Genomic DNA, 8,537 nt, shown 5'->3' with positions numbered 1-8,537 from the left:
ATAAGCTTGAATTAAGTGTGCTTGAATTCAGCCTCTCTTGGCAGCTCCGAAAACCACTTTCTGGAGCACAAAGTGACTAAGCTTAGGGGGTCCTACTGTTGTAATGGAACAGCGAGAAACAAACGTCTTGCCACACACACAATCAATTAGCCAAATTAAAAAATTAAGGAATCTTTAATGCTGGTGCGCAGACCCCACAGAGGCTGAAGCCTTTCAAATCAGTGTGGCCCTGACTGCAGTTTGGAATTAGGTTTTATAGGCAGAATTACATACTGATTGAGGAATGGAGAGGAGAGAAAGCATAACAGTAAAACAGAGCAGTGAAACAAACTTCCTTACAATGTTTATTTTATTTATAGGGTTAATTCAGGGAGAAACACTTTCGGAACACCTGCAAATTTGCAAAGCTAGCCTAAGGCTACAGTCTGGGAAACCAGCCCCAAGGCCAGGAATAGGGAATCTTTTCAGAAAAAGTAAGTTCTGCTGAAAGTCTCTTTGTTTTAGAGAAAGTAAGTTTGGCCAAAAATTATTCATGTTAAGAGCTTTTCTTTTTCATCCTTCACTACGCTAGGACCCCACAGACTCAGCCACTGCACCTCTCTGCAGGGTATAGAATAGCAGCATCTTGTAAAGGTATTTACTAAGTGCCTCTAACAGGCTAACTGCTGATACTTGGCAAATGGTTGATACTCTCTTTGCTAAAGGACTTTTGCCTTTAGATGCTAATCCCGGCCCTGGCAGGTTGGCTCAGTGGCAGAGCAATGGCCTAGCGTGCAGGAGTCCCGGGTTCGATTCCCGGCCAGGGCACACAGGACAAGCGCCCATCTGCTTCTCCACCCCTCCCCCTCTTCTTCCTCTCTGTCTCTCTCTTCCCCTCCCGCAGCCAAGGCTCCATTAGAGCAAAGTTGGCCTGGGCACTGGGGATGGCTCTATGGCCTCTGCCTCAGGCTCTAGAATGGCTCTGGTTGCAACAGAGCAACGCCCCAGATGGGCAGAGCATTGTCCCCTGGTGGGCATGCCGAGTGGATCCTGGTTGGGCGCATGCGGGAGTCTGTCTGACTGCCTCCCTGTTTCCAACTTCAGAAAAAAAAAATTAAAAAAATTAGATGCTAATCCCTCAGAACATAACTGGAGCTTTTTAAAATTCAAGTATAGTTAATAGACAATACTATATTAATTTAAGGTGTACAACATAGTTATTCAACGTTTATATACTGAACAAAGTGATTACCACTGTAAGTCTAGTAACCATCTGTCACCATACAAAGTTATTTTAACATTGACTATATTCTCTGTGCTGTATATTATATCCCTATGACTTACTTATTTTATAACTAAAATTTTTTACTTCTATTCCCTTTCACCTTTTTTGGCCAGCACTCCCACATCCCTCCCATCTGGCAACCATCAGTTTATTCTCTGTATCTATGAGTTTGTTTCTGTTTTGTTTATTTTTCAGAGACAGCGAGAGAGGAAGGGCGAAAGAGGAGAAGCATCGACTTGTAGTTGAGTCACTGGAGTGCCAGGGGCCACCCCGTGGCCAAGCAGGTTACCATTAGATTCGGACAGATAGTAAAGGAACTGTGGAGCCAGAAAATGGTGGGCCATTCCATTTATTAGAGTCTCCTAATGGTGGATGAGCAAAAAGGCAGGGAAAACTGCTTCCTTTCTCCCAGGGCTTCCAAGCCCCAACTTGGTCTCCAGTTCCACAACCCAAACTCCTCTGGACTGCCCAGACTCACAGACCTCACCAACCTCAGCACTCTTCAGCAAAGCAGGCCTGGTGAAAATACCGTTCTCTGAAACAATAGCAAACAACCGCCCCTCCCTATGGAAGCAGGCTGTCTGCAATTTGCAATTTGCTGCCCTGAGGGCAAGCACCCACATACAGCCTTTCACAGATACACACATGTGCTGCACTGAGCCAATGCAAAATACAAGCGAGCAAACCTAACTCATTTGTTTCACACTTGAAACACATTGGTTTGCCCAACAATCACTTTAGCTGTTTGTTGATTGCTTCTCACATGTACCTTGACTAGAGGTGCTCAAGCTGAGCCAGTGACCCCCTTGCTCAAGCCAGTGACATTTGGGCTCAAGCCAGTGACCATGTGGCCATGTCTGTGATCCCACACTCAAACTGGCAACCCCATGCTCAAGCCAGCTGAGCCTGCACTCAAGTTGTGACCTCAGGGTTTCGAACCTGGGTCCTCAGCATCTCAGATCAATGCTCTATCCACTGCGCCACCACCAGTCAGGCTCACATGTAACTTTTAACTACTAATAGCCTACTGTTGACCAGAAGTCTTACCTATAACACATTTTTTATGTTATATACATTATATACTGTATTCTTACAATAAAATAAACTAGAGAAAATAAAATGTTAAGAAAATAATAAGAAGAACCCTGGCCAGTTGTCTCAGTGGTAGAGCTCCGCCAGGTGTATGGACGTCCTGGGTTCAGTTCCCGGTCAAGGTACACGTGAGAAGCAACCACCATCTGCTTCGCTCCCCTCTCTCTTTCCCTTCCCTCACTCTTCTCCTTCGCAGCCAGTGGCTCGATTGGTTCAAGCACTGGCCCTGGGCGCTGAGGACAGCTCAGCCTGAGGCGTAAAATAGCTCAATTGATTCAAGCATCAGTGCCAGACAGGGGTTGCCTGGGTAGATCCCAGTTGGGGCACATGCTGGAGTCTGTCTCACTATCTCCCTCCTCTCATTTAAAAAAAAAGAAAAAGAAAATAATAAGGGCTCTGCCCAAGTGGTTCAATGAATAAAGAAAGCATCCTCCTGGCACACTGAGGTCATAGGTTTGAGCCCCAGTCAGGGCTCACAGGAGAAGCAACCAATGAATGCACAACTGAAAAAATGGACCAACTGAGTGGAACAACCAATTGATGCTTCTCTCTCTTCTCTCTAAAAAGTGAATAAAAATCTTAAAAAAGAGAAAATAAGGAACAGAATATATTTATAGTACAGTACTGTACATATTTCTTTAAAATCCACATGTGAGTGGACCTACATAGTTCAAACCCATGTTGTTGAAGGGTCAGCTGTAGTTATTTGTAATTGTGTCTTTTGTGATAAGAAAAAAATTAAATATTAAAAAAAATCTAAAACATTTTCAAGCAAGTTTAGGGATCACCCCTTCTAACCACTCCCAGACCGTGAGATTTACTTGATGTCTCCACAGAACTCCCAAGATGCCTCCACTGGCAAATGTGTCACGCTGTGTTGAGATTATTCCTCTTGCAATGGGGAAGGGCTATCCTTTTGCCTTTGTAGCAAGTTCCCAGCACAGTGCCAAGCAGATAGCGGGCACTCTATAGATGTTCGTTCAACTTACCCAAATTGTCCTTGTTCACACCTAGTGAGCAGCTAGCAGATCCTGTAAAGGCTTTTTTCCCCTTAGAATTTTCTTGCCTGTTTATTCATACTTAAGAAGTGTCAAGATCATAGCATCAGAATGGTGGAATTTGAAGGCAGGTGCTGGGGAGTGTCTCAAAAGCTGCCTAATGTCCACAGAGTTTAATTGGGTACCATTTACATTGTGAATTCACTATCTTTCAAGGTATGGCTGTGGCCCTTGTGATCTCAGAAATGACTTTAACTTTCTGGTGCTCCTTCTTCATGGCAGACCTCCCCTAACCCACTTCTCTAGGACACCCATTTATTCATTTATAAAGAAAATGTGGAGATCTCCTGGATACTGGGGAGGGCATCTCGGATCTAAACAGACAGCCCAATTGCAATTCCAAGGTTTCTTGGTGAGCAGGGAATAATGATAAGAATAGATGCCATTAATCATTTAATGAATGTTCAAATTTAATAAAACATTAATAGTGACAGCTCTGGTCCACTGGGCACATTTCATTCTCACAACTTCCCCATGCAAAAAATATTTATCTTCTTTTTCCTGATGAGAATATTGAGAAACAGATCATGGCTCATTAACTCTAAGAGGTACACTTTTCCAGATATGAATATCCTGCAAACAAAATGCATCTTACCACTGATTTGTAAAACTCTATAGAATATGCTTTTTGTTTATTCATCTATTATATATTTATTGTTCGGCATGGGTGAGGTCCCATGCAAGTTGTACAGTGCACAAAATATCAAGGTATATAAAAGTATCCAAGTCCTTGCTCTCACTACCTTTATAGTCTAGTGGGGGAGGGTGTCTACAAATCAACAAAGAAATCAACAAAATGTCAGCTTGTAAGAGTTGCTGTGAAGAAAATAAGCATGAAAATGTGACACTATAGTCTGGGGAGTAGGGGCAAGAAGACGAGGGGTGGCCCTCTAAGGAGCAACATGGTAGCTGTGACCTCAGAGCAGTCCAATGGCTTTCTCTATGGGATATAGGAGTGCCAGGAGATAGGTCCCCTGAGCTCTAGGGTCTCCTTTGAGAGTAACCTGAGCAGCATGGGCTGACCTGTGTTCCACAGTCAGTGCAGTGCCAAGTACAATAACTACACGGTGCCCACCACACTGTTCCATCTGATATGTTGAGGGTAGGTAAGGAGGCATTCTGGCCCCTGGATTCCTACTTTAGTCCCACAGGGCCCATCATGAACATGGAGTCCAAGGTATATCCATGCCAGGTGCCCAAGGAGCACTGGTTTAGCTCAAGATGCAGCCAGTCAGGGTTGGGTACAAAGAAGCCAATGAGGGCTCCTGGTGCAGATCTGAATTCCTCCTATCAGGTACTTCTCTGCATTTTAGTGTTTAGACTCTTTTTGGTGGTGACCAAGGCAGCTAGCTGCAGAGCACGTTTTGCAAATTTAAAAAAAATGTCCAGACAGATTTTATTAAGCTTATGCTCAAGCATAAGGAAGGCAGCACAGATGAAAGAAAGGGCCTCCGAATTGGCTTACATTTTGCAAATTTGAGCTACATCATTATTTTTAAATACTTGACCTTTAAGAAGTTTAATTGGATTCAAGATCCATTCACAAGAAATTTCAAGACTACATTTTGTCTTTGAAAGAAAGGTTAGAATTTTTAATATATAACTTCAACTGTTATACTTTTTTGAATGGTTAAAAACAATTATTTTGAAATTTTTTATTTTTTTTTGTATTTTTCTGTAGCTGGAAATGAGGAGAGACAGTCAGACAGACTCGCGCATGCACCCGACCGGGATCCACCCGGCACACCCACCAGGAGGTGACGTTCTGCCCACCAGGGGGTGATGCTCTGCCCCTCCCAGGCGTTGCTGTTGCTCTGTTGCGACCAGAGCCACTCCAGCGCCTGGGGCAGAGGCCAAGGAGCCATCCCCAGCGCCCAGGGCCATCTTTGCTCCAATGGAGCCTCACTGCCAGAGGGGAAGAGAGAGACAGAGAGAAAGGAGAGGGGGAGGGGTGGAGAAGCAGATGGGCGCTTCTCCTGTGTGCCCTGGCTGGGAATTGAACCCGGGACTTCTGCACACCAGGCCGACGTTCTACCACTGAACCAACCGGCCAGGGCTATTTTGAATTTTTTATCACTTACATGTGTGAACAAAGTTTTTTTTTTTTTTTATGTGCCTTGACCGTGGGCCTTCAGCAGAGCAAGTAACCCCTTGCTTGAGTCAGCGACGTTGGGCTCAAGCTGGTGAGCTTTTTGCTCAAACCAAATGAGCCCTTGCTCAAGCTGGCGACCTCGGGGTCTTGAACCTGGGTCTTCCGCATCCCAGTCCGATGCTCTATCCACTGCGCCACTGCCTGGTCAGGTAACAAAGTTTTTAATGATGAAATCATCAAGAATTTAAAGAGATCTTCATTATAAAGTCTTAATCAGGAATGGCATATGGCCATCTCAAGTATAAAAACATGATATAAACACTTATGTTCACAGATATAAGCTCAAGGTTTCTAACTCAAACTTTTCAAAACATTTTTTCCAGTTTCACAGAAGTTTCATTTAATATTTTCCTTAAATGTACTTTCTCTTACAATGATTACATAATATAAAAATATATAATGAAAATCTTTAAATTTTTATTTTTTTATTTTAGCAAGAGAGGAAGGGAGAGAGAGAGGATTACGGGAGTGAAAGGAAGGCCTGACCTAAGGACGATGCCTGAGTTTGGGGTTTGAGCAGTTGAATAAATCATAGCGCCATTTACTGGGTAAGACTGAAGGAGAGACAGTTTTGGAGAGAGGACTGGGATCCAAAGTCTCAGGATACATTTTTCTTTTCTTTTTTTTTTTTTTTTTTACAGAGACAGAGAGAGAGGGATAGATAGGGACAGACAGGAACGGAGAGAGATGAGAAGCATCAATCATTAGTTTTTCGTTGCAACACCTTAGTTGTTCATTGATTGCTTTCTCATATGTGCCTTGATCGCGGGCCTTCAGCAGACCGAGTAACCCCCCGCTCGAGCCAGTGACCCTGGGTCCAAGCTGGTGAGTTTCGCTCAAACCAGATGAGCCCGCACTCAAGCTGGCAACCTCGGGGTCTTTTTTTTTTTTTTTTTTTCATTTTTCCGAAGATGGAAATGGGGAGGCAGTCAGACTCCCGCATGCGCCCGACCGGGATCCACCCAGCATGCCCACCAGGGGGCAATGCTCTGTCCCTCTGGGGCGTCGCTCTGTTGCATCCAGAGCCAGTCTAGCGCCTGAGGCAGAGGCCACAGAGCCATCCCCAGCGCCCAGGCCATCTTTGCTCCAATGGAGCCTTGCTGCGGTAGGGGAAGAGAGAGACAGAGAGGAAAGCGCAGCGGAGGGGTGGAGAAGCAAATGGGCACCTCTCCTGTGTGCCCTGGCTGGAAATCGAACCCGGGACTTCCGCACACCAGGCCGACGCTCTACCGCTGAGCCAACCAGCCAGGGCCAGACCTCGGGGTCTTGAACCTGGGTCCTCGCATCGCATCCTAATCCAATGCTATCCACTGCGCCACCACCTGGTCAGGCAGTATACATTTTTTAACAAAGTGTGAATAGAGAAAACCTATAGATGATAAAGAGATTTAATAGGCATATCAACTATTTATTTGGTTCCTACTGATTCATACTCAAATATTGACCAACAAAATAACATAAAATGTTTGGAAATTGCTTAAAAATAATTCAAGTGGGGAAGGTAGAGGGAGTGAGTTGAGGTATACATGACACACAAGACTGGTCATGAGCTGGTCATTTTGAAGCTAGGTGATGGGTACATAGGGGTTCATTGTATTATTCCTCTCATTTTATAACATTTTTGACAACTGCCATAGAACAGAATGAGATCACCTAATAAGAAGGTACAGCAAATTGGGAAAGGCCCCAAATTGGCTGTGGAGTAGGGGTGGCAGTGCAAGACCAGTGGAAAGAAATGGGTAAGGTCTGACCTGTGGTGGCGCTGTGGATAAAGCATCAACCTAGAACACTGAGGTTGCAGGTTTGAAACCCAGGGCTTAACTGGTCAAGGCACATATGGGAGTTGATGCTGCCTGCTCCTCTCCCCTTCTCTCCATTCTCTAAAATGAACAACAACAAAACAATTGGGTAAGACCACCACTTTCCTAGACTGTACATCCCTTGGGGAAGAGAGAGATAATAAGCAAAATATGATCATCGGGATGACCACTTCATAAGTTCTATCACTATGTTGTACACCTGAAAGTAATACATTGTAATTGAAAAATTAAGAAATAAACTTAAGGCCCTGGCCGGTTGGCTCAGCGGTAGAGCATCGGCCTAGCGTGCGGAGGACCTGGGTTTGATTCCCGGCCAGGGCACACAGGAGAAGCGCCCATTTGCTTCTCCACCCCTCCGCCGCGCTTTCCTCTCTGTCTCTCTCTTCCCCTCCCGCAGCCAAGGCTCCATTGGAGCAAAGATGGCCCGCGCGCGCGCTGGGGATGGCGGCTCTGTGGCCTCTGCCTCAGGTGCTAGAGTGGCTCTGGTTGCAACATGGCGACGCCCAGGATGGGCAGAGCATCGCCCCCTGGTGGGCGTGCCGGGTGGATCCCGGTCGGGCGCATGCAGGAGTCTGTCTGACTGTCTCTCCCTGTTTCCAGCTTCAGAAAAATGAAAAAAACAAAACAAAACAAAAAACAAACAAACAAAAACAAACAAAAAAAGAAATAAACTTAAAAACAAGATAGATTTAAATTCTGCTAAAAAAAAAAAAAAAAAAGCTGACATGATAGTGGGCATGGGGTTAGTAACTAGAATGTCCATAAACAGCAGCTCTATGAAGCAGTAACCTTTGCATTTGACTGACTCAGGAGCCAAGCATATATTATTATTTTAAAATCTCTCCCGTTGTGTTTTTTTTACTTTCAAACAAAACTAAATTATTGGCCATAAGTGTTCTAGGAAAAATATTTTAACTTAAAAGCTTTTGCTCCCATCCTCTCCTTTGGGGGGGGGTACTCCAAATTTTAAGGCCGTTATTAGCTCAAAAGATTGAGTAGAGCCAATTCAGAACTGACCCTGGCCCTAGCTGGATAGCTCAGTTGGTTAGAGCATTGCCCCAAAGAGCAGTGCTAACTCTAGTGCCCCTTTAGAATCTCTTTTACCCTGAGAGTTCTCCTCTCCCCATCATCTGGACTCAAAAGTCCTCTGT

The sequence above is a fragment of the Saccopteryx bilineata genome, chromosome 1 (assembly GCF_036850765.1).
Source record: "Saccopteryx bilineata isolate mSacBil1 chromosome 1, mSacBil1_pri_phased_curated, whole genome shotgun sequence".
NCBI lineage: Eukaryota > Metazoa > Chordata > Mammalia > Chiroptera > Emballonuridae > Saccopteryx > Saccopteryx bilineata.
Note: the sequence above shows the minus strand (reverse complement) of the source record.